Raw genomic sequence first — 27,019 nt, 5'->3', positions numbered from 1 at the left:
GCCAAGTACATGACAACATCTCTTTTTAAGTCCTATTTTTTTTATAAGTCCTATTTGTTTACTGGCATCTAGGCATCCATATTCAGGATCTCCACTCTATCTACTTATAGGATTACTGGTATAATGAACAGAATAGTCTTCCAATATACAGTACCAAATGTAATAAATAGCTTAAAAACTATATATCAAATGTATAATAATCAGAGCTACTGATCAAACTAAATAGAAAATTTTAAATTAAGTAAAATTTTTAAATTCTGAAAAACATTATGATAGTTTCTATATTATTTTTATATTGCCCTAAGAGTTTACAATATTCCTGTCTTCCTAAATATTCACTTTTCAACATGCTATAAGAATATATTCTATAATGAATATGACTTTTTCATTCAAACTAGAATGTATTACTTCCTATTTTTTTAAAAAAGGAAAGTATTCTATGATGCTAATTTATTATATTATTGTCTATACCCTGTCAATGGAAAGCATTAAAAGTATAAACTATTTAGGCTTCTTAGTCCATATATGGCAAAAACAGAATATTCTCTGTGAAATTACTGTAAAATACGTTGCTGCCTAACTTAAAGAAGCAAAATACAAATATAGCACTTGTACAGATTTTCACAGTAATTTTTAGGTTATCAAGGAAACATCTAGAGTGTTGATCTGGTTATACTCAATTCAAACAAACTACTTGTCACATTAACTACCTCCAGGAAGTTACTCCAAACACAAAATAAACTGTTTATGCCCCTACTCAGATAGATAACATGACAGATTGTTATTAGTTGAAGACAGATGAAATACATTAATTTGATTGTGAGCATATGTTTAATTTTACCCTGCCATGTACACTCTCTAATGCTGTCTTTCTATGATGACATAGTAAATCATACTGTATTAGAAGAATTGCTAATGCAAGAAAATAAAAAATTACCAGAACTTGACTTCGACTTTGTAGATTCTTAAACCAAACTTCTTAAAAAAACACAACTGCCTGAAAATCACTGGGTTCCACAAACACATAAAGAAAAAAGGTGTCATCAAAGAAACTAATTTCTATTATAAATCTAAAAACCTCAATGCAGTTTAACATTTTTCCTATATACTACTTTTTATATTGCTTTGTGAAATGCTTCTTCCCTCCTTTTCCCATTTTGTTTTTAGTGTTTATCTTGTTAATGTGTTTAAGTGTTTTCTATAAGAAGGACATTTGCTATATTTGTTCCAACATTTGTTTCCCTCAGGTTAGGATTTTCCTTTTCATGATGCTTTACATAGAAATTAAGATTTTATGAAATCAAATACACTTAGAAAATAAGCTCATTATTATTTAAGCTGCACTTACTTGGTTCTTCTGTTATAAGCAGCTGAAAACAAAAACAAATAAACGAAAAAGCACATAACACAATAGCCACTCAAAAGTACTTGTTGAATAAAGAAAAACATTTTTAGGCTCTTAAAAGAAATACAAAATATCAAAGGTGTCTAAAATAATATATATCCTTCATTTTACAGGAACACTATACAGGACTGAAAAATTAATGAGTTAGAGTCTCACACCACAATAAGAATGAATAACCCAAATGTTTTGAGCAAACGAAGAAAGACATTAAGGAATACACATAAATTATAGCATTCATAGGAAATTTTGTTTGTTTATTTATTTTTAATTTTTGGCTGCATTGGGTCTTTGTTGCTGCACGCAGCATTTCTCTAGTTGTGGCACGTGGGCTTCTCATTGTGGTGGCTTCTCGTTGTGGAGCACAGGCTCTAGGTGCACAGGCTTCAGTAGTTGCAGCATGTGGGCTCAGTAGTTGCAGTGCGTGGGCTCAGCAGCTGTGGCTCGAGGACTCTAGGGCATGCAGGCTTCAGTAGTTGTGGCACACAGGCTCAGTAGTTGTGGCTCACGGGCTCTAGAGCACAGGCTCAGTAGTTGTGGTGCACAACTACTACTGTGGTGTGGGATCTTTCCAGACTAGGGATCAAACCCATGTCCCCTGCATTGGCAGGCAGATTCTTAACCATTGTGCCACCAGGGAAGTCCCCATAGGAAATTTTAAAATGACAAAATTTACTATTACTTAGTAAAGCATACACAGATGATAAACTAAAAAGAACACCAAGGAAAAGATCAGGACAAAGGATAGTAGTTAACTCTAAAGGTAGAGAGAGGGTTGATAAAGGTGTCTGGTTGGCCTCTGGCGTGCTTGCCAATGCTCTATTTCCTGACCTAGAAGTATCTATTCTTTATACATAAACTTTACATACTTTTCTGTGTGTATATCTCACTATATTAAAAATTACTAATAAAATAATAATATGACAATCTTCTCCTTAAATCAAATTTTTCATATAATCATAAAGAAGGGTCACTGTTATAAAAATATTCATGGTTTTCATAATCTTTCCCAAGGATCTCTAATAACCCCTTATTATCAAATCATACTCCTTTGACCTACCTATATATGTCATGAATCTTGTGGATTTTCTCTTTATTTATCACCTGACTCTAACAGATCCTCATCTGTTAATTACTTTTGCTTCTAGTAATTCTCCAACACTTTTATATTCTCTATATTGCTATAAGATTTACCTAATCACTTTTCATTGTATTTCTATTGTATAGTTATATACATATCTACAAACAAACCTATAAGGATTCTTAGGGGATAATGATGAGTACCATTAACTCTGTAGAGTCACCAGAACAACACCAACAGCAGCCAGTGTCGAAAGGGCAAAAAGGAGAGTATGTAAAAATTCATATTATTTCAACTGATTTAGTACCATTAATTACCTAAATCCCCTCTGGTGGTAGAAAATGACCAACTACCTCTCCTCTAACTTCAGGATAAAATGTAATAATAGATCTAAATGAGGACATAACACCATGGGGTAGGTAAATCTTTCTATATTTGTGACTGTCTATAACTTTTATTGCTTACTTACGTTTCTTATTTTGATTCATGTTTTGGGCAGTGTCCACAGGAATTCTTATTAGAGAATTTCATACTGGCTTAGTACAACATAGGTTTATTTGCAAAGTCTGCACGATAGATGAGTAAATAGTATAATAAGGTCCCAGTTCACTTATGCCTTTCATACATAGATTTGTATGAAAAAAAGAAGTGTATTTGTCTTCCCTAGACACCAGTATACCCTGGGATTGTAGAAGGAACAGAAGCTATAGTAAGAACGGCTTCAACTGGCAATTATATTATGGTTATTTATTATTATTATTATTTTTTTTGGCGGGGGGGGTATGCAGGCCTTTCACTGACGTGGCCTCTCCCATTGCGGAGCACAGGCTCCGGACACGCAGGCTCAGCGGCCATGGCTCACGGGCCCAGCCGCTCCGCGGCATGTGGGATCTTCCCGGACCGGGGCACAAACCCATGTGCCCTGCATCGGCAGGCGGACTCTTAACCACTGCGCCACCAGGGAAGCCCTATTATTTTTTATATTTTCCTCTCATTTCTAATTGCCCTCAATGACCATAAACTAGATCCACTGGGAGAGGCAGAATGATAAAACATTATTTTAAATAACAACAAAAAGTAAATAATAAAGACAAAACTGCCCAGTAACAATAGAATTCAGAGTAACAAGAATAGCTAACATTTATCCAGCACCACACTGTTTTATAGGCACTTTACACATATTAAATCGTTTAATACTCACAACAACCATCATTTGACAGATGAAAAAACTAAAGTATAGAGAGGATAAATGACTTTTGTAAGGATACACATCTAGCAAGGGGTGGAGCCAGAACTCAAACCCCAGGCAGGCCAGCTCCAGAGTCTGCATTCTCAAATCTGACACACATGACATTGTTTCATGCATGTCATCCCAAATGGAAAATATCATTCACTTTCACTGCCATATAAAATATCTTTGTATGAACACACCACAATTTATACAATTTTTCTCCAACTGACAGACGCTCAAATTGTTTCCAATTGTTATTATCAACAATGAAGCACCATGACTACTCTTAGTATATGCCGCCTGATACATATGTATAGCAATCTGTTTAAGATATAAAACTGTTGAACTGTAGGGTCTATGAATGTTCAACCTTACAGAATGCCAAATTATTTTCAAAGTAGTTTATCAATTTATAATCCATCCACAGTGAATATAAATTCCTGTAGATTCACATTATGTCTCTGTAACTTCTTAGCTTTTTTGATTTATACCTTATTACTTACCTGTGGTCTATTTTTTTAAAACATATTTATTGGCATATAATTGCTTTACAATGGTGTGTTAGTTTCTGCTGTATAAAAAGTGAATCAGCTATACATATACATATATCCCCATATCTCTTCCCTCTTATGCCTCCCTCCCATCCTCCCTACCCCACCCCTCTAGGTGGTCACAAAGCACCAAGCTCATCTCCCTGTGCTACACGGCTGCTTCACACTAGCTATGCATTTTACATTTGGTACTGTATATATGTCAATGCCACTCTCTCACTTCATCCCAGCTTCTTGTTCTCCTTCCCCATGCCCTCAAGTCCATTCTCTACGTCTGCATCTTTAATCCTGTCCTGCCCCTAGGTTCATCAGAACCATTTTTTTTCTAGGTTCCATATATATGTGTTAGCAAACAGTATTTGGGTTTTTTTTAATAAATTTATTTCTTTTATTTATTTATTTTTGGCTGCGTTGGGTCTCCGTTACTGTGCACGGGCTTTTCTAGTTGCAGTGGGGGGGGTGCTACTCTTTGTTGAGGTGTGCGGGCTCCTCATCATGGTGGCTTCTCTTGTTGCAGAGCATGGGCTCTGGGTGCACAGGCTTCAGTAGCTGTAGCATGCAGGCTTAGTAGTTGTGGCTTGCAGGTGCAGGCTCAGTAGCTGTGGCGCGTGGGCTTAGTTGCTCTGCAGCATGTGGGATCTTCCTGGGCCAGGGCTCAAACCCGTGTCCTGTGTTGGCAGGCGGATTCTCAACCACTGTATCACCAGGGAAGCCCATGTTTTTCTCTTTCTGACTTACTTCATGCCGTATGACAGATTCTAGGTCCATCCACCTCACTATAAATAACTTGATTTCGTTTCTTTTCATGGCTGAGTAATATTCCATTGTATATATGTGCCACATCTTCCTTATCCATTCATCTGTTTATGGACACTTAGGTTGCTTCCATGTCCTGGCTATTGTAAATAGTGCTGCAATGAACATTGTGGTACATGTCTCTTTTTGAATTATGGTCTTCTCAGGGTATATGCCCAGTAGTGGGATTGCTGGGTTGTATGGTAGTTCTATTTGTAGTTTTTTAAGGAACCTCCATACTGTTCTCCATAGTGGCTGTATTAATTTACATTCCCACCAACAGTGCAAGAGGGTTCCCTTTTCTCCAAACTCTCTCCAGCAATTATTGTTTGTACATTTTTTGATGATGGCCACTCTGACCTGTGTGAGGTGATACCTCACTGTGGTTCTGATTTGCATTTCTCTAACGATTAGTGATGTTGAGCATCCTTTCATATGTCTGTTGGCGACTGTATATCTTCTTTGAAGAAATGTCTAATTAGTTCTTCTGCCCATTTCTGCATTGGGTTGCTTTTTTTTTGATATTGAGCTGCATCAGCTGCTTGTGTATTCTGCAGATTAATCCTTTGTCAGTTGCTTCCTCTCCAAATCTTTTCTCCCATTCTAAGGGTTGTCTTTTCATCTTGGTTATGGTTTCCTTTGCAGTGCAAAAGCTTTTAAGTTTCATTAGGTCCCATTTCTTTATTTTTGTTTTTATTTCCATTTCTCTAAGAGGTGGGTCAAAAAGGATCTTGCTGTGATTTATGCCACAGAGTGTTCTGCCCCTGTTTTCCTCTAAGAGTTCTATAGTGTCTGGCCTTACAATTTAGGTCTTTAATCCATTTTGAGTTTATTTTTCTGTATGGTGTTAGGGAGTGTTCTAATTTCATTCTTTTACATGTAGCTGTCCAGTTTTCCCAGCACCACTTATTGAAGAGGTTGTCTTTTCTCCATTGTATATTCTCCCCTCCTTTATCAAAAATAAGGTGACCATAGGTGCGTGGGTTTATCTCTTGGCTTTCTATCCTGTTCCATTGACCTATATTTCTGTTTTTGTGCCAGTATCATATTGTCTTGATTACTGTAGCTTTGTAGTATAGCAGGAAGTTCGGGAGCCTGACTCCTCCAGCTCCGTTTTTCTTTCTCAAGATTGCTTTGGCTATTGGGGTCCTTTGTGTTTCCATACAAATTGTAAAATTTTTTGTTCTAGTTCTGTGAAAAATGCCATTGGTAATTTGATAGAGATTGCACTGAATCTGCAGATTGCTTTGGGTAGAATAGTCATTTTCACAATATTGATTCTTCCAATCCAAGAACATGGTGTATCTCTCCATCTGTTTTTGTCATCTTTGTTTTCTTTCATCAGTGTCTTATAGTTTTCTGCATACAGGTCTTTTGTCTCCTTAGGTAGGTTTATTCTTAGGTATTTTATTCTTTTTGTTGCAATGGTAAATGGGAGTGTTTCCTTAATTTCTCTTTCAGTTTTTTGTCGTTAGTGTATAGGAAAGCAAGATATTTCTGTGCATTAATTCTGTATCCTGCTACTTACCTGTGGTCTTATTTTGCATTTCCTTGATTAGTGATGAGACTGCACTTACTTTCATATGTCTTTGGGAAGTAGGTCCTTCTTCTGTGAAATTTCTGTTCATGTTTTATGTCCCTTTTTCTACTAAGTTGCCTTTCTTGTAGATTTGTAAAAGTATACTAATCTTTTGTTAGTTATTTGGGTTACACACACCTTCTCCCAGTCTGTGGTTTATCTTTTTTAATTACTTAATGTCACTTGATAGAAACAAATGTGTTTATCTTACATGGTTGATATATTCAACATTTAAATTTAGTAGTTACATCTTGTTTAAAAAATCCTTCCACATCCCAAGGTAGGAAAGATATTCTTTCATTTTTTTCTTCTAAAAAAGCTGTGCCATTTACATTTCAGTCTTTAATCCATTTGGAACTGATTTCTGTGTATGGGAGTATTATCGGCACCATTTTCTTTTTCTCCATAAAAATAAACAACTATTCCAGGACTACTTATTAAACATTCTCTTCTTTCTTGAAGATCTTCAGTACCACTGACATTATAATAACAGAGCTCCCTTTATGTGAGGGTTTGTTTCTAGCATCTCTATTCTATTTCCTTGAGTGATTTCCTCATTGTCTTTATTACAAGCTATTTATAAAAACTTTTGATCCCTGGCATAGCAAATGCTCCTGACCTTGTAATTCAGGAACATGTTAACTATCCTTGGCCCTTTTATCTATCCATATACATATCAGACTCATTTTGCTTAAATACCACACACAGATAGCATTGGGTTTTGAAATTATGCTGAATCAATATATCAATTTGAGATGAACTGCTCTTTATAATATTGACTCTTTGCATCCTTGAACATGGGAGTTGTCTTCTTTTATTTGGGTCTTATATTTATATTAAAATTGTATACTTTTCTCAACATGGGGATTTTTGATATAGCTATTCATATCACCTGAGAATTTGGTAGTTTTATCTCTTCCTTTTTAATCTGTGTGTCTTATATATCTTTTTTCTTCCAGTTTTACAACAGCTAGGACTTCAAAAATGATGTTGAATAGGAGTGGTTAGAGTGGACATCCTTGTCTTGTACCTGATCTCAGGAGGAAAGCATTCACTCATTTGCTATCAAGTATGATGTTAACTGTAGGTTTTTCATAGATGCCATTTATCAGGTTGAAGAAGTTACTTCTCATTCCTAGTTTGTACAGAGTTTGTTTTTTTAATACCATGAATGGATGTTAAATTTTATCCAATGTTTTTTATGCATTTATTGAGATCATCATATGGCTTTTCTTCTTTAGCCTATTTATATAGCAAATTATATTAACTGATTTTGAATACTTGAACCAGCCTTGCATTTCTAGGATAAACCCCACTCAGTCATGACATAGTATCCTTTTTATATATTGCTAAGTTCAATTTGTTAAAATTTTGTTAAGGAGTTTTTTTGTGTCTATGTTCATGAGGGATATTAGTCTGTAGTTTTCTTACATCGTCTTTTCCTGGGTTTAGTATCAGATTAATGTTGCTGTTATAAAATGAGTTCAGAAGTGTTCCATCCTCTTTGGTATTCTGAAAGGGTTTACATACAATTGGTATTATTTCTTCCATATGTGGCTGGTAGAATTCACCAATAAAACCATCTGGGACTATAGTTTTCTTTGTGGGAACATTTTAAATTATGGATTTAGGGGTTCTTTTTCATAAATATAGCAATATTAAGTTATCTATTTCTTCTTTAGTAAACTCTGGTAGTTTGTATTTTTAAAGGAATTTGTTTATTTAATCTAAATTGTCAAACTTACGGAAGTAAAACTTTTCATTATATTCCCCATTCTCCTTTTAACTACCCACAGGATTTGTGGTAAATTCCCCTCTTTTATTCCTGATATTGTAATTTGTATCTTCTCTCTTTTTTCATGGTCAGTTTGGCTAGAAGTTTATCAATTTTATTGATGTTTTCAAAGAACCAGCTTTTGATTTCACTGATTTCTCTATTACCTTTTATTTCTACTTTTAGCTTTACTTTTTCCTTTCTTTTGCTTGTGTTAAGTTTAATTTGCTCTTCATCTTCTATTTTCTTGAGGTGAAGACTTAGGTCATTGAGTTTGGGAATTTTTTTCTTTTCAAATATAAGCATTTAGTAACACTAAACATTTCTCTCTAAACAACTATTTTAGCTGCTTCCCACAAACTTTGATATGCAGTGCCTTCATTTTTATTCAATTCAAAATATTTAATTTTTTGTGACTTCCTCATTGATTTGTAGGTTATTTAAAAGTGGGTTGTTTAATTTCCAAATAATAGGGATATTACAAATATCTTTGTTATTGATTTCTAGTTTAATTCCACTATTGTCAGAGAACATATTCAATTCTTTTAAATTTGTTTTTATAGGCCAGAATATGGTCTCTTGTTCCATGTGCACCTGAAAGCAATGTGTATTCTGCCCTTGTCAGATTAAATGTACTGTAAGTGTCAGGTCCAGCTGGTTGATGCTGTTCATGTCTCTGTATCCTTACTAATTATTTTCTACCTGTCCTATCAGTATTGAGAGGAGTGTTGAAATCTCAACTGCACTGGTGGATTTATCTATTTCTCTCCTCTGTTCTGTCAGTTTCTGCTTTAAGTATTTTGAAGTTCTGTTGGCAGATTTATATACATTTAGGATTGTGATGCCTTTTTTGTAAATTGACCCTTTGATCATTATGTAATGTCCTTCTTTATCCCTGCTAAATTCCTTGTTTCTGGTATTAACGTAGCTACTTCAACTTCCTTTTGATTAGTGTTTATAGAATTTATCTTTTTCCATCCTTTTACTTTTAACCGAACTGTATCTTCATATTTCAAGTGGATTTCTTATAGACAGCATATAGTTGGGTCTTGCTTTTCTATCCATTCTGACTATCTCTATATTTTAATTGGTGTATTTAGACCAGGTGTCACAAACATTCTCTGTAAAGGGCCAGACAGTAAATATTTCAGGCTTTACAGGTCCTATGTTCTTCACAGCAGCTACTCAACTCTGCTGTTGTAGTAAAAAAGCAGGCATAGACAAGATGTAAACAGATGAGTGTGGCTCTGTTCCAATAAAACTATTTATAGACACTAAAATTTAAGTTTCATGTCATTTTCAGGTGTCAGAAAATATTATCCTTCTTTTGATTTTCTTCCAACCATTTAAAAATGTAAAAACCATTCTCAGGTAGTTGGCCATATGAAAAAGCTGCATGGGCTGTAGTTTGCTGACCCTTGCTCTACACCACTGCTCAAATCATTCTTCAGCTTACAATCCCTTAGTGACTTTCTATAGCTCTTAGAAGAAAATCCAAACTCCTTAAAATATTGTCTCTGCTTCTCAACTCTTCCTGCCTTGCACCCTATGCTCTCACATGACAAAATGCTGTAAATTTCCCTTACATTTCAGACTATTTCCTAGCTCCTGAGGCTTTATTCATTCTTTTACTTCTTCCTGAACTGTTATTTCTTGTCCTTCTCTGTATGGCACATTCCTGCATATCCCTTAAGATTCCTGTTAAGTATTTACTTCTGCTGTAAAGTCCTCCAGTACACCAAGTACTTTACTCTAGGACAACACTATCATACTATATCCCCTACCACTGTGCTTAGTACATCAAAGGCACTCATGAAGGAATGACTGAATGAATGCTTTAAAATATAAGAGGAGGCTTCCCTGGTGGCACAGTGGTTGAGAGTCCGCCTGCCGATGAGGCGGACACAGGTTCGTGCCCCGGTCCGGGAAGATTCCACATGCCGTGGAGCGGCTGGGCCCATGAGCCATGGCCACTGAGCCTGCGCATCCGGAGCCTGTGCTCCACAACGGGAGAGGCCACAACAGTGAGAGGCCCACATACCACACACACACAAAAAAAAGGAAACTGAATGTGTGCAAATGTTTACAATAGTAAGAACAAAGTCAAATTCTAAGAGGTAGCTATGTTTTTATGGTCATCGAAACATTTTAACTAAATTGATTAAAGAAAAATTTTTTTAAATTCTCATAAAAACTGAAAGCGTTTTCTTAATTATAAAATATCTATTAGACTTTAATATTAAATGTAATGTAACAAACTCTCAGAAGATGGTGCTAGCCCAATATGTCAATAAGCCAAGAAATAAATAAATAAGACAACTGACCAAAAAAGAAAGCTTCATCTAAAAAAAATAATGGAACTACTTAAGGAAAAGGCACGAGTACAGATAATCCCTAAAAAAAACCTTTTTCTGAAAGAGGAAAACTTCATTCCTGAACCTAAGACTAAACATAAAATTTAATCAATTTTCACCAATTCTTATTAAAGTATAGAATACCAATCAGTAATCTTTAATGGTTCAAAAAGACACCCTAAGGAAAGAGTGAGCTTAATTGTGTGAGCTTAATTGCAAACCTGAAAACATTCATCTCCACTGATAAAGAATTCAATTCATAGTTTCAATATATTAGCATATCAAATTAAAACTCTCTATATAAATGGCAGGGGTAGGGAAGAAGATGGAATAAAGAAGGAAGCAAAATTATACACCTATCTTTGGTATTCAGTTTTAAACCAATGTCTTACACTGCATTACACAAGTGATATATTTTAAATAACTCACTATGCTAATACTTCAATATGCGATATAAATACATGGAAATAAAAGTGGTTTTTAAAAACCATATCAATGGTAATTGTACTTTAAAAAGTTATAAAATTATTTTATCAATATTTAATAATATATTTTATTAAAATTTAATAATACTTTTGGACCTCTCCATTTGGCATAACTCATCCAAAAATTATTTATTTCACTCTCTTTTATATATGTGTCTTGTAAGAAAATAAAGCATTATAAAACCTCATTTGGGGCCAAAAGCGGGTCAATTAACCTGAATGGTTAAATAATTCTGTCTATTGCCAACAAAAAAAGTCAACCTCAAATATCAAAAATATACTATCTCTGATATTAAATAAACATGTTGAAAACAAAAGATCCACAATCCAATTCCAATGAAGAATCACATGACACTGAAACAGGTGATCAAACTTTAAAGCTGCCAAAAAGAAAAGTTTAAGACCTTACTTCTTAATTGATCACATCATATTACATTACACATCTAGAGCATAATGTGAAAATGAAAGAGGAGGGAAGGGGGTAGGACACAACCTTTAAAACAATGATATAGCCATAAGACATGACAAAGACTGGTTAGAACCAACTGGGTCCACAATGGCAGAATACTCAACTTCCAGTGGACCTTGAGCCTCATTATATGCTCATTGTAATACATTAGCTTGCTAAATGACACACACACCAGCACCATGACAGCTCTGAGGCTAACCATAAAAGGCCAAAAAGTGGGCAGTGGCCCAATTCATGGAAATTCCCACCCTTTCCCCCTGAAATAGCTGGAATAATCCTCCCACTCATTAGCCTATGAAATTACCCAGCCCATAAAAACTAACCACATCGTATTTCAAAGCTCTCTTGCCTTCGGAGATGGCCCACACTCTGTCTGTGGAGTGTGTTTCTCTCTAAATAAATCCACTTCTAACCTATCACTTTGTCTCTCACTGAATTTTTTTTGCAATGAGACATCAAGAACATCAAATTCACGGAGAACAAAAATATGTCTCAACGTTGGTTGTCAAAAACCTCTCACTATGCCTTTGCCATAGTGCTGATTTAAAATGACACTTCTGTCTCAATCTAGGCCATTTAAATGTAAAAACTAAGTGGGTCTTTACGGTAAGAAGACTTCAACTGTTGTTTTCTTTTTAATCTATTTATTTTTATTTTTATTTATTTTTGGCTGCATTGGGTCTTTGTTGCTGTGCACAGGCTTTCTCTAGTTGCGGTGAGCGGGGGCTACTCTTCATTGCAGTGTGCAGGCTTCTCATTGCAGTGGCTTCTCTTGTTGTGGAGCACGGGCTCTAGGCACACGGGCTTCAGCAGTTGTGGGACGCAGGCTCAGTAGTTGTGGCTTGCGGGCCCTAGAGCACAGGCTCAGTAGTTGTGGCACACGGGCTTAGTTGCTCCGCAGCACGTGGGATCTTCCCAGACCAGGGCTCAAACCCGTGTCCCCTGCACTGGCAGGCAGATCCTTAACCACTATGCCACCAGGGAAGTCCGATTTCAACTGTTTTTAAGAGATTGTTACATTTGTTTAAATGTTTTTAAAACTAATATTTAAGCACAATAAGGATTTTTTAATCCAAACTATTAAAGGTTTAAAATCCCATTGATATACTGAAGAAATATTAAAAATGAGAATACATAGCAGCACTAGGGAAAAAAAAAAACTAAGGAAAAGGTGCCAAGAGTAGAAAAGAAACAGAAAAATTTCTGGAAGATAAAATGAGCTGGTAGAAATAACTCTCTAAATACTAGATCTAATATTAACATTTCTACTATGAACCCTGTAATAGGTAGGGTGTCTCAGTTAGGGTTCAATAAATGAGGCAGAACCAGTATGGGTGATAAAGAAGAAAGATTTATTACAATGGTTAGACTTTACATAACTGTGGGAGCTGCTGAAGCAGTAGATGTAGGCTACCTACATTAGATGCCGCTGCATCTCATCTTGAGCCTGAAGTCACTATAGGTCAACCAGACCAACAGTCAGGAAGGGAACTGGATAAGGAGAAGAGCAAGGACAAATTGAAACCTGTAAGGATAAGCTGGAACTGATAAAGACAAATGAAATCTGCAAGAACAAACTGGAACCTGTGGGGATGACAGGAACCGGCAATGACAAACTGAAACTTGCATCTGTCTCTCACCAACCCAACCCTGACACCAAGGGTGACTATAGGAGAAGCATGCACCCTTCACTACAGAGCTGTACATGCAGGGCAAGTATTCAGAGATACTGGAGGGGGAAATCTGACAGGAGCTGAAGGAACTGCAAGTCCACTTGCTATCCCACACATACAAGGTGAGCCAGCAAATCAGTGATACAGTGTGAGAGCTGCCGCAGTGCCTAGTACTCGGCGCTGACCCTCAGAGTCAAAAAACATGCCTGCCGCTTCGCTTCCCTCTTACAAATCTTCCACAAAATGTCTTTTGTAACCAATGCTAACTGACCAATACACGGAGGGCAATTTTGGGAAACATATTTCCAGTTTAGCCAAGCTAAACTAGTACACTGTCACCACAGAGAGAAACAGCAGTGCACCCACATAACCTCAAGCTGTCACAAAGGTATAAAGAGAGAAAGGAATGACATCTGTACAGAGTGGTAAACTCTAAATCAGCCCAAAGTAATTCCTTTCTAACTTCTACAATGGACAGGGGTCTCAGTTATTGCCTGGCTATATACCCATGTTAGAAACCTGACTGTCAATATATATACTCTATAGTAAGGGTGAAATATATTGCAAACTCTGAAGATTGTCCTCACATTCAAGGTAAGAACTACTAAGAAAATCCAATAGTGACCTTCATCATAAATTTTAAAACCCAGATCAGCTACTAATACTACTCAATTCTATCTTCATATTTAAATAGGAATAAGCAAGAGTCTACAAAGCTGAAGAAATCAAAAACAAGAAAGGGAGGACACAGAGCTATTAACCCTCAAGAAAACAGTCAATAAAGAAAATGAAGGACAATGAAAAAAAAAAAGCAAGCATCCCATTCTTGTCATCTCCAATCTCTTCCCACTCTGGCAGTGGAGGCTACAGAAGTGGCAACAGATGCTGCTGATTCTGTTTCTTTCATTTCAGCTTTGTGGTTGTAGTAATGGCTTCAGCAGGAATTGGAGGGCAATGAGGAAGGCTGGGGCACATCTGGGATGGTAATGTTCAATAATTTGATGAGGATAAAGGTTATATAGGTGCATAATTTGTCAAAATCAACAAATGGTACACTTAAATTTTTTTCATTTCACTGTAAGTAAATTTTACCACACCAAAAAAAAAAAAAAAAAACAAGAAAACGATCTCTAAGTAATGTACAATGAAGTGTTTAGGTGTAAAGTGTACTGCCTACAACTAATTTTGAAATATATCAAAATATAGATGAATCGCTTAGACTGATAGAGGGATGGATAGATATGTGATAAAGCAAACAGAACAGAATGTTCACTGTAAACTCTAGATCAGGGGTCAGCAAATTATATAGCATGTAGGCCAACCTGGTCTGCCACCTGTTCTTATGGCTCATGAGCTAAGAACAGTTTTTACATTGTTACAAAGTTGAAAATAAATGAAAAGAATAATTCATGACATAAGAAATATGAAATTCAAATTTTAGTGTCTATAAATAACATTTTATTGGAACACAGCCACACCTATTCATTTACATATTGTCCATGCCTGGATTGGTACTACAATGGGACAGTTGAATAGTTATAACAGATGCTGTATGTCTTGCCAAGCCTAAAATATTTACTATCTGGCTCTTTTCAGAAAAAGTTTGCCAAACTTCTGCTCTAGACAGTGAGTATACAGGTATTTACCGTAAAATTCTTTCAACTTTCCTGTATGTTAAAATTTTTATAAGAATGTTTAAAAAAAAAAAAAAAAACAACAGAGCAATAATCATAAGCTGACTCTACAGTGGCTCATGAGGGGAAGAGAGGGTCCATCAGTCCTGAGTGCTGCAACCAGCTTTTCTAAATCCTACCTGCAAGAAGTCATATGCTTGGAATTGCAAAAAGGTGAGAAAACTACAACCAAGTTTGTAGTCTTGAAGAGATGTTCTGTCCCTTAAAAATCGGTCTAGTAACACTCTACCCACCAGCCAATGAAAGTGTCAAGGAAGCTTGATGTTATATGAAATCTTAGGTCAAAGAAGAAAAAATTTAAAAACATCCATGAGAAATCAAAACATCAAGCCTTCCCCCATTCTCACTCTCAGTTGAAGACTGGTATCAGTTTCCAAGGGTGCTGAAACAAAGTACCATAAAATAGGTGGCTTAAAACAGTGGTAATGTATTCTCTCAGAGTTCTGGAAGCTAGAAGTCAGAAATCAAATTGTTGGCAGAGCCATGCTCCCTCTGAAGGCTCTGGAGAAGAATCCTTTCTTGCCTTTCCTTAGCTTCTTGTGGTTACTAGCAAACCTTGGCATTTCTTGGCTTGTAGCACCATCATTCCAATCTCTGACTCCATCTTTACATGGCTTTCCTCCTTAAGTGTCTGTATCTCTGTCCAAATTTCTCTGCCCTTAAAAGGAAACCAGTCATTGGATTTACAGATAATCCTAATCAAGTATGACTCATCTTAACTTGCTTACATCCATGAAGACCATATTTCCTAATAAGGTCACACTCACAGGTACTGGAGGTCAGGATTTCAACATATCTTTTAGGGCAGGGGTCCCCAGTCTGCCAGGCCGTGGACCACTACTGGTCCATGGCCTGTTAGGAACCAGGCCGCACAGCAGGTGGCGAGCAGCGGGCAGGCGAGCGAGTGAAGCTTCAACTGCCACTCCCCAGTACTCACATTACCACCTGAACCATCCCCCCCCATTGCTCGCATTACTGCCTGAACCATCTCCCCCCACAGCCCCCGTCCGTGGAAAAATCGTCTTCCAAGAAACCGGTTGGTCCCTGGTGCGAAAAAGGTTGGGGAGCGCTGTTTTAGGGGAAAACAATTTAATCCACAACAAGGACTGTGCTTTCCATTTCACTGAGAAACTAGAAACAGTCAACAGTTCTACATGTCACCAGATCTACACATCAAATATAGTATAGGCAGTTGTCTATACTCCTGTTAGCATGAATCAGTAAATGATCCATGCTCCTACCCAAAGTCAAACCATTTATTTGTATACTAAATCTTACACCCCTCAACTACTCAATGACATCACTCCAGCAATTCTAACATCTCTCTCTTATATCATCAATTTTACTCACTCTATTTCATTTCTATCAGCATACAAACATATTTTTCCCATCCTAAAAAATGAAAGCAAAAACAATTCTAAAACTCCTAACCCTACTCCCCACTTCCATTTCTCTCCTTTCTTTACAGCATACTCCTCAGAAGAATCATCTATACTTAATAATTCTAATCTCACTTTTGTCCTCACCACTTCACCAAAATTGATCTTATAAAAATAAACAATGAATGGTTGCTAAAGCCAATAGTTAATTATTGATCCTCTTCTTACTTACCTATCAGCAGCATCTGACACAGTTGATTCCTCCTTCCTTGGAACATTCTCTTCAACTAGCTTCCAGAATATCATACTCAATACTAAACACAGACAAGTAACATTCCATGAAATGTTCTATATGTATGTTGAGATATAGGACTTTTAAGGCATTCTTTGAAATTATATCAATTTCATCAAGAATATCAGCAAGGGGCTTCCCTAGTGGTGCAGTGGTTGAGAACCTGCCTGCCAATGCAGAGGACATGGGTTCGAGCCCTGGTCTGGAAGGATCCCACATGCCGCAGAGCAACTAAGCCCGTGAGCCACAGCTACTGAGCGTGCACGTCTGGAGCCTTGCTCCGCAACAAGAGAGACCGCAACAGTGAGAGGCCCGCGCACTACAATGAAGAGTGGCCCCCGCTCGCTGCAACTAGAGAAAGCCCTCACACAGCAATGAAGACCCAACACAGCCAAAAATTAAAAAAAATAAAAAAGAATATCAGCAAGACTGCAGGATGCAAGATTAATATATAAAAGGCAACCACATTCCTATATACCAGCAATGAACAAATAAAATGTGAAATCAAAAACATTATGCCAATTACGTTAATACCCCCCCAAAATAAAATACCTTGGTGTAAATCTAACAAAATATGTACAAGATCTACATCTTGTAAAGGAAATGTACATATAGAGAAAAACTATAAAACTCTGATAAATAAAATCAAAGAAGAACTAAATAAATGGAGAGAACTCAAGAAATGGTGATATATTCCATGTTCATGGGTAGGAAGACTAAATATTGTTAAGATTTCAGTTCTATCCAACTTGATCTATAGATTCAATGCAACCCCAATCAAAATCCCAACAAGTTATTTTATGGATACTGACAAACTCATTCTAAACTTTATATGGAGAGCCAAGAGACCCAAGTAGCCAAAACAATATTGAAAGAGAAAAACAGAGTAGTGACACTACCCAACCTCAAGACTTACTAAAAAGCTCCAATAATCAAGACCATGTGGTACTAATCTACAGATTCAATGCAATCCCTATCAAACTACCATTGGCATTTTTCACAGAACTAGAACAAAAAATTTCAAAATTTGTTTGGAAAAACAAAAGACCCCGAATAGCCAAAGCAATCTTGAGAACGAAAAACGGAGCTGGAGGAATCAGGCTCCCTGACTTCAGACTATACTACAAAGCTACAGTAATCAAGACAGTGTGGTACTGGCACAAAAACAGAAACATAGATCAATGGAACAGGATAGAAAGCCCAGAGATAAACCCACGCACATATGGTCAACTTATCTTTGATAAAGGAGGCAGGAATGTACAGTGGAGAAAGGACAGCCTCTTCAATAATTGGTGCTGGGAAAACTGGACAGGGACATGTAAAAGTATGAGATTAGATCATTCCCTAACACCATACACAAAAATAAGCTCAAAATGGATTAAAGACTTAAATGTAAGGCCAGAAACTATCAAACTCTTAGAGGAAAACATAGGCAGAACACTCTAGGACATAAATCACAGCAAGATCCTTTTGGACCCACCTCCTAGAGAAATGGAAATAAAAACAAAGATAAACAATTGAGACCTAATGAAACTTCAAAGCTTTTGCACAGCAAAGGAAACCATAAACAAGACCAAAAGACAACCCTCAGAATGGGAGAAAATATTTGCAAATGAAGCAACTGACAAAGGATTAATCTCCAAAATTTATAAACAGCTCATGCAGCTCAATAGCAAAAAAACAAACAACCCAATCCAAAAATGGGCAGAAGACTTAAATAGGCATTTCTCCAAAGAAGATATACAGACTGCCAACAAACACATGAAAGAATGCTCAACATCATTAATCATTAGAGAAATGCAAATCAAAACTACAATGAGATATCATCTCACACCAGTCAGAATGGCCATCATCAAGAAATCTAGAAACAATAAATGCTGGAGAGGGTGTGGAGAAAAGGGAACACTCTTGCACTGCTGGTGGGAATGTGAATTGGTACAGCCACTATGGAGAACAGTATGGAGCTTCCTTAAAAAACTAAAAATAGAACTACCATATGATCCAGCAATCCCACTACTAGGCATATACCCTGAGAAAACCATAATTCAAAAAGAGACATGTACCAAAATGTTCATTGCAGCTCTATTCACAATAGCCCAGAGATGGAAACAACCTAAGTGTCCATCATCGGATGAATGGATAAAGAAGATGTGGCACATATATACAATGGAATATTACTCAGCCATAAAAAGAAACGAAACTGAGCTATTTGTAATGAGGTGGATAGACCTAGAGTCTGTCATACAGAGTGAAGTAAGTCAGAAAGAGAAAGACAAATACCGTATGCTAACACATATATATGGAATTAAAAAAGAAATGTCATGAAGAACCTAGGGGTGAAACAGGAATAAAGACACAGACCTACTTGAGAATGGAGTTGAGGATATGGGGAGGGGGAAGGGTAAGCTGTGACAAAGCGAAAGAGAGGCATGGACATATATACACTACCAAACGTAAGGTAGATAGCTAGTGGGAAGCAGCCGCAGAGCACAGGGAGATCAGCTCGGTGCTTTGTGACCGCCTGGAGGGGTGGGATGGGGAGGGTGGGAGGGAGGGAGACGCAGGAGGGAAGGGATGTGGGAACAGATGTATATGTATGACTGATTCACTTTGTTATAAAGCAGAAACTAATTAAAAAAATGAATAAATAAACTTAAAAAAAAATGGAAAAAAAAAAAAATGCAAAAGTATAAAACTCCTAGAAGATAACATAGCAGAAAACCTAGATGACTTTGGATATGGCAATACCTTTTTAGATATAACAGCAAAGGCACAATCCATGAGAGAAAAAATTGATAAGCTGGACTTTGTTATTAAAATTAAGAACTCTGGGAAAGACAACGTCAAGAGAATGAGAACACAAGCCAGATCTCACCAAAGAAGACACACAAATGGCAAATAACATATGAAAAGATGTTTCACATCATACTGTCAATCAGGGAAATGGAAATGAAAACGTCAATGACATAGCACTATAACCTACTGGAATGGCCAAAATCCGGAACACTGACAACACCAAATGCTGGTGAGGATGAAGAGTACAAGAAACTCTCATACAATGCTGGTGAAAGTGCAACCTGGTACGGCCCTTTTAGAAGACAGTTTGGCAGTCTCTTACAAAACTAAATATACTCTTACCATTAGATCCAGCAATCACACTTCTTGGTAATTACCTAAATGACTTGAAAACATGACCACACAAAAAACTGCACACTGATGTTTACAGCAGCTTTATTTATAATTGCCAAAACTTAGAAGCAACCAAGATGTCCTTCAGTAGGTGAATGGACAAATAAACTGAACTAAAAAGAAATCAGTTATCAAACCATGAAAAGCCATGGAGGAGCTGTAAATGCACATACTAAGTGGAAGAAGACAATCTGAAAAGGCTACGTACTACGTGATTCAAACTATATGACACTATGGAAAAGGCAAACTATGGAGACAGTAAAAAGACCAGTGGTTACCAGGAGTCGGGAGGAGGGGATAGGTGGGGAGCACACAGGATTTCTAGGGCAGTAAAAATACTCTGTATGATATCATAATGATGGATACATTCCATCACATATTTGCTCAAACCTTCAGAATGTATAACAACAAGAATGAATCATAATGTGAACTATGGACTCTGGGTGATTACAGTGTACCAGTGTAAGTTCATCAATTGTAACAAAAGTACCACTCCCGGGGTATTAGTAATGGGGGTAGGGCTATGCATATGTGGGGGCAGGCGGAATATGGGAAATCTCTGTACCCTCCCCTCAATTTTGTTGTGAACATTCAACTGCTCTAAAAAATAAAAGTCCTAATTTAAAAAAATTTAAAGAATATCAGCAAGCAGGCTGATTTGTTCTGGAATTAAGCTCCCTTGGTTATTACTAAAATTAAGGACTAAATCCCGTATAAAACTAGGTCAAGAAATGTTGTTTTCCTCAAATCTTTCAATCCTTCACAGTAATTTAGCAAAGAGTTTTCTACTTCAGAAACCCTAACATTAGCAAATCTCTAGCATCATCAAAAGCACTCAAGATCCTACTTTAGGGTGCTGTGTGTGTGTGTGTGTGTGTGTGTATGTGTATACAAATGAGCAGGAGGAATTCTTAGAGAAAGCCAAATTTGGTCCATATACATTTTTTTAAGATCTTGATGAATTTGGCATCATAGGAGAATTAATAGAAACTTTTAACATCTGACAAAGTTCTTGGCTTTTATAGGTCGTGGCAGTTTGGGGGATTTTGTTTAATTTTTTTTTAATTTAATACATGTGCACAGAGTTCTGTGGTAAGAAAAATTTGACAGTATAGTAGTCATACTTTGGAGCAGCATCAATTCTAAACAACACACAAGTGATTATCCTCGTAGGATTATCACTTTGAGGTACTAGTCTCCCTTTCCATTCCCTCTCAAAACCTGCTTGTATTATAGCAGTGAAATATAAAAGAAAAATAAAAGCTTAGGTTAAAGGCAAGATGTGATTTAAAATGTCACATTGACAACTTTAAGTTTTATGACTATCATATTATCAAATTTATTATCTCTGGTGTTTTAAACTTGAGATAATGTTCAAACTGAAGAGTACAAAAAGTGTACCTGATTGCTTAGTTCAACCGAAAGAACCCCTCTTTGACATTCTCATCTTTTGGGAAAAAAATTTCCTGTGAGACGTTCATAAAGATTCAATGAAAAAAGGCTTATTGGGAAAGAGAGGGCAGAAAAGAAATCATCCTCTTCTTAACCTCAGGTTATCACCTAGCTTCATCCAACCTGATAAGATTTGTGCACAAAAGAGGATACAACTTTGAAAAAGAATCTCTGAGGAGAAGAAAAAGAATTGAGACCTTGATACAATGAGAACCATGAGGAAGAAAATGAAATGCTTTTATAAGATCCTAAATGATGCTTCATCCACATCTATGACTTTGACTTTTATTCCACAATCTGCACATGATACTGATCCTTTACCTTGATCTCCATTTAATATCCCACCTTCCCATGACTGTGCATAAACTGGTCACTATCCATTTTTAATCTTATAATCCAACCTTCCTCATAATTTTACGGCTATATCTTGAAAACTATCAGGTCTTTAAGGGTAGGGACCATATCTTATTCTTTTTGTATTCCCAGTATTTAGCACAATTCCTGGGCAAAACAGGCCCTTAACAGATGTTTGCTAAATACACATATTACCTTACTTGTATTGATGAGATTATTCTCATGCTACTCAACAGCATTAATCAAAATATTTGGCTGACTTTTAAAATAGTTTAGTATTAGTTTTAGTCTTGGTAACCTTTACTCTCAAGATTATGACTAAGGAGAATATTTTCACCCTATGGGCACAACACGTACTTTAGACATTTGGATTTTCAAGACCAATCCCTAAAAAGAAAATTTCAGTTTATGTGTTTTTTAATCATCAACATTGTCCTTTTCCTCCTTGCTTTGCATGAATCAAGATATGTATGGTGTAAGAAAATGGTTCAGTCTCATGATCCAAACAATCAGAATTCCCCATAGATCTGATATTCTGAAATGAACTGATCCATTACTGAATTTTTCTGATTATTTCTAATTTTTAAAACTCTCTTCATAAAAACAGCTAAGAAGAAAGAAGACAGCTACAAAGAGGAAAAGGTCCAGAAATCTTTATAAGAGTCTCCTTGAGTCTGTTCTTGACTACAAAACTACACATGTACAGGCAAAACTCCATGAGACTGGGCAAAGAAGAATGAGAAAGCTGCAACTAGAAAAATTCCCAGAATGCAAACAGAACTGGGAGATACTCAACTTCCAACCACTAAAGAGGAAAGAACTCATTAAATACCAGGGCATTCAATGGAAGAACACAAAAGGGTAACACCTTAGGAATAGGGCTAAACTAGCCCTAGAGTATGGTCACTCTACCAAAGCTTATAAACTATCAAGTTACAAAAAATTTAAGTGCCTACCAAAGTACAAAATAAGATAACAAAATCCAGGACTCAAGAATGTAAAATAGGGCTTCCCTGGTGGCACAGTGGTTGAGAGTCCGCTTGCCGATGCAGGGGACACGGGTTCGTGCCCCGGTCCGGGAAGATCCCACATGCCGCGGAGCGGCTGGGCCCGTGAGCCACGGCCGCTGAGCCTGCGCATCCGGAGCCTGTGCTCCACAACGGGAGAGGCCACAACAGTGAGAGGCCCGCGTACCGCAAAAAAAATAAAAATAAAAATAAAAATAATTTAAAATATCCAAAGCCCAGTAAAAAAGTATTAGATATATGAAGAAACTAAAATACAAGTAATAACCAGGATAAAAAATCAATCAGAGAAACAGATCTAGAAATAACAAAAATCATGGAATTTATCAAGCACTTTTTAAATGAAAAATTCACTAGAGGGGCTCAGTAGCAGACCCAAGCAGGCAAAAGAAATAATCAGTGAACCTGAAGGTAGGTCAATTGAGATTATTCACAATCAAACTGGAGTAGAGGAAAAAAAGCAAATGATTATCTCAATAGATACTGAAAAAGCATTTGACAAAATCCAACACCCTTCACGATAAAAACATGACAAAGATATCTGTTTTCATCACTTCTGTTCAATGTAAGTTCAAGCTGGGGCAATTAGGCAAGAAAATGAATTAAAAAGTATCCATACTGAAAAGGAAAAAATCATCTCTACTTGCAGATGGCATAATCTCGTATGTTGAAAGTCTTAAGGATCCACACACGCAAAGAAAAAGAAACTATTAGAGCTAATAAACTTTTTCAGCAAGGTTGTAGAATATATAAATATACAGAAACACATGCATTTCTATACACTAGCAATGAACAATATGAAAATGAAATCAGAAAAACATTTCCATTTATAATAGTACAACAGCATGAAAAGTACAAAATACTTTATAGACAGGTGAATTTTATACCCTGAAAGCTACAACGTTGTTAAATTAAAGAAAAAGTAAATAAATGAACAGACTTCCCATGTTCCTGGATTGGAAGACTTAATATTGTTAGGATGGCAATACTCCCCAAATTGATGTACAGATTCAATACAAATTCCCAGCTGATGTCTTTGCAGAAAATGACAAGCTGATCTTAAAACTCATACGGAAATGCAAGGGACACAGAATAGTCAAAACAATCTGGAAAAAGAAGAATAAAGCAGGAGTATTAGACACTTCCTGATTTCAAAACTTACCACAAAGCTACAGTAATAAGACAGTGTGGTAATGGCATAAGGATAGAAATACATAGCAATGAAATACAAGCAAGAATCCAGAAATAAATCCATATATCTATAGTCAATTGATTTTTGGCAAGAGTGCCAAAACCATTCAATGGGAAAAGAACAGTCTTTTCAACAAATTATGCTGAGACAACAGGATATCCACATGCAAAATGAATTTGGACTCCTACTCACACCATTTAAAAATTTACTCAAGGGACTTCCCTAGTGGTCCAGTGGCTAAGATGCTGCGCTCCCAATACAGGGGGCCCAGGTTCCAGCCCTGGTCAGGGAACTAGATCCTACTTGCCGCAACTAAGAGTTCGCATGCCGCAGCAAAGATCCCACATGCAGCAACGAAGATTCTGCGTGTCACAACTGAGACCTGGCACAGCCAAATGAATAAATAAATATATTTAAAAAAATTTACTCAAAATGAATTGAAGACCTAAACTTAAGAGCTAAAACCATAAAACTCTTTAAAAAATACATAGGTATAAATCTTCATGACCTTGGGAGTTCCTTGGTGGTGCAGTGGTTAAGAATCCGTCTGCCAATGCAGGGGACATGGGTTCAGTCCCTGGTCTGGGAATATCCCACATGCCACAGAGCAACTAGGCCCGTGCACCACAACTACTGAGCCCGCATGCCACAACTACTGAAGCCTGCATGCCTACAGCCCGTTCTCTGCAACGAGAAGCCACCGCAATGAGAAGCACGCACACCGCAATGAAGAGAAGGCTAAGCTGGGACAAAGTGAGAGAGTGGCATGGACATATATACACTACCAAATGTAAAACAGATAGCTAGTGGGAAGCAGCCGCATAGCACAGGGAGATAAGCTCCGTGCTTTGTGACCACCTAGAGGGGTGGGATAGGGAGAGTGGGAGGGAGGGAGATGCAAGAGGGAAGTGATATGGGGATATATGTATACGTATAACTGATTCACTTTGTTATAAAGCAGAAACTAACATACCATTGTAAAGGAATTATACTTCAATAAAGATGTTAAAAAAAAAAAAAGGGTAGCCCCTGTTCTCTGCAACTAGAGAAAGCCCGCATGTAGCAATGAAGACCCAACGCAGACAAAAATTAAATTAAATTAAATTAAATTAAATTAAATTAAATTAAATTAAATCTTCATGACCTTGGATAAGGCAATAGTTTCTTAGATATAACACCTAAAGCATAAGCAACCAAAGAAAAAAAATAAATTGGATTTCATCAAAGTCAAAAACTTTTGTGTATCAAATGACCTAACTAAGAAAATGAAAAGCCAACCTGCAGAATCAAATAAAATATTTATAAATTGTATATCTGATAAGGGTATAATATCCTCTAAAGAACACAACAATTAAAGACAACAAAACTTAAAAACAGGCAAATGATTTGAATATGTATTTCTCCAAAGAAGATATAGAAATAGACATTAAGAACCTGAAAAGATACTCAACATGATTGTTAGGGAAATGAAGATCAAAATCATAATGAGATATCACTTCACACACAATAGGATGGCTATAATTTTTTTTTAAAGTAAAATAACAAGTGGTGGTGAGGATCTAGAGAAACTGCAGCCCTCATACATCGCTGGTAGGAATGTGAAATGATGCAACGGCTGTGGAAAACAGCCTGGTAGTTCCTCAAAAAGTAAGTTACCATATGACACAGCAATTCCATTCCTAGGTATCTTCCCAAGAGAAATAAAAACCTATGTCCATGCAAAAACTTATACATAAATGTTCGTAAAAGCATTATTCATAATAGCCAAAAACTGGAAAACAACCCAAATGGCCATCAACTGATGAATGGGTAAACAAAATGTGGTAAGTTATATCCATACAATGGAATATTATTTAGCCATAAAAAGAAATGAAGTACTGATACATGTTATAACATAAATGAACCTTGAAAACATTATTATAAGTGAAAGAATCCAAACACAAAAGGTCACATATTTCATGATTCCATTTATACAAAATGTATAGAATAAGCAAACCCATAGGAACAGAAAGTAGATTAGTACCTCGCCAGCAGTTAGGGAGGGGAAATGGCAGGAAGGAGAAAGGGCAACAGTGACTGCTAATGGGTACAAGCTTTCTTTTGGGGGTAAAGGAAACGTTCCAGAATTAGATAGTGGTGATGGCTGCACAACCCAGTGAATATACTAAAAACTGTGTACTTTAAAATGGTGAATTTTATGGTAGGTGAATTATATCTAAATTTTCTTTAGAAATCCCATAACTATAGCATCCCGTAACTATGACAAAATTTTTTAAGTATAATATGGTCAATAGTCTCTTGAGGTGATAGAAAGTGCTGTGTTCCTATTTCACCGCTCTGAATTAATAAAGCCAATAAAACTTTAGATCATGCATACAAAACTCCTAAACCCTCTCTTAATCCCTAAATTTTGCTCAAATACACAATGAATAATGCCCCCAAACACAATTACATATATACAATTCCCAAAGCACTAACTATATTTCCACCCATTCCTCACTCTTTAGAAAGCATATCAGAATATAAACTGTAATCATATATATTTATCACATTATATATATTTATAGTATTTATAATACAGAGCCCAACTGATCACATCAAGTGCATCATGACTGCCTTGCTGCACCTGAAAATTTTCACTGTGATGATCCACTTGAAGAACTATCAATAACAAATCTTTGATTATATGGAGACTATATGATAGATTATAACAATACTAGGTAGAGCTTCTTATTAAAACTCAGTTACTTTTTATATGTTTCCAACAGATCCTTGGATAGTTCATTTGTTCCTCAACATCTTCCAAAAATTTTAAAGTTTATATTTCCATATGCATCATATTTTTTAAATTTGAAAAAAGTCAACAGAAAACCATCAGTTCAAAAAGAGATAAAATAGACCATCTTCTGGAATTAAGCCTAGCATATTCAGCAAAAAAAGAGTTCACTTGAATGTTAGATACAGGCATACCTCATTTCATTGCACTTCACTTTATTGTGCTTCGCAGGTATTGCATTTTCTAAAAATTGAAGGTTTGTGGCGACACTG

General features: G+C 36.5%; 1 protein-coding gene across 1 annotated transcript in view; it reads right to left on the bottom strand.

Annotated features, from left to right (window-relative positions):
- Positions 1–27,019, bottom strand: part of RAB28 (RAB28, member RAS oncogene family) — a 95,411-nt gene that overhangs the window by 27,620 nt on the left and 40,772 nt on the right. The window lies entirely within an intron of this gene.

Source organism: Mesoplodon bidens, assembly GCF_964165515.1.
Source record: "Mesoplodon bidens genome assembly, chromosome: 1".
Lineage (NCBI taxonomy): Eukaryota > Metazoa > Chordata > Mammalia > Artiodactyla > Ziphiidae > Mesoplodon > Mesoplodon bidens.
The sequence above is the reverse complement of the archived record's forward strand: the minus strand, read 5'-3'. Positions and strand labels throughout refer to the sequence as shown.